Raw genomic sequence first — 1284 nt, 5'->3', positions numbered from 1 at the left:
TTTAACCTAATTTACAGACCCTCAAAGTGTGTAAGACATTGTGATAAATAAAGTATAAATTAAAAGAGGATTATAAAAGAATCTTTGTCTTCCAGAAGCTTATTATCATATAGTAGATGGGTATAAGTATACAAGGGAACAAAACAGGAGCCATAAAAGACATAAAATAAATTTGTGAAAACATTTACACTTACATTTTGGATGAGTTTCAAAATTATATTGATAAAATAGGTAATTAGAAATTAAAATGCAGACGTTTAACTTTTTAAAGTACCTTATTCACCAAAATTGCCCCATCCTAATTAATTTAAAATTTTAAGAATATAAAATCATAACATTTTACTTATACTAAACAACAAATGGTTTATTTAAAAAATAGGATAAAATAGTTTGTAAAGCTTAATAGATTGACCCACAGTAATCAAAATTGTTTTTGATTTTTAAAAGTACCATATTTTCTTTGATGGAAAAAATATTCTCACAATAAGTGATTTGGCTAGACATTCTCTCACACTTAAATGATTATAATGTATTATAAATCTATTAAACTAAATGATGAACAGAATTCTAATATTCAACTTTGCGTATTTCATCTTTCATCTACCTTTCTCCTTAATTTTTTAAACTTCTCTATTTTCAAAAACTTACTTTAAAGAATATTTAAGTATTTGGTAATTGTCCTTTCCATTCCATGTTTAAGTTTTTTGCTTGCTTTTTTGTTTTATTTATTTATTTTTAATTTTATTGTGTTTTAGGTGAAAGTTTACCGTGCAAATCAGTTTTTTATTCAGAAATTTTTATATGAGGAGGCAGAATCAACGTGATGCCCTAGATAGACACGTCATGCTGTCTCTCCGCAGCAAAGACTCAAAAAACTAAGTAGAACAGATACAAACGTCAATATGGAATCCTAAATATCAAATGAAGGGGTGAGGAACTAGATCAAACACCTAATGGAAGAAGAAACTGAAGGAAAACAGAAAATGAAGAGAGATATGGAGTGGCAGTCCCGTGGCAACAAACACAACACCGCATCACCATCTTGGAGCACAGCCAGCAATGGCCCCAGACAGACAGCAAGGGAAGGCAACTTCACAAAGCTCCCAGAAGGAGACAGAACACCCAATAACAAAAGAAACATGCTTTCCCACTTCTCATCTTTCTCCCGGTACACCATTTCCACCTCTTCCTGACGTGCCACACTGCTCAGCTTGGCTAGGGAGCTACCGGCCTGCTGTCAACCCAAATCCCCACCACCTACACTCACTAGCTGCACTGTTTTTT

Source organism: Elephas maximus, chromosome 18 (genome assembly GCF_024166365.1).
Source record: "Elephas maximus indicus isolate mEleMax1 chromosome 18, mEleMax1 primary haplotype, whole genome shotgun sequence".
Taxonomy (NCBI): Eukaryota; Metazoa; Chordata; class Mammalia; order Proboscidea; family Elephantidae; genus Elephas; species Elephas maximus.
Note: the sequence above shows the minus strand (reverse complement) of the source record.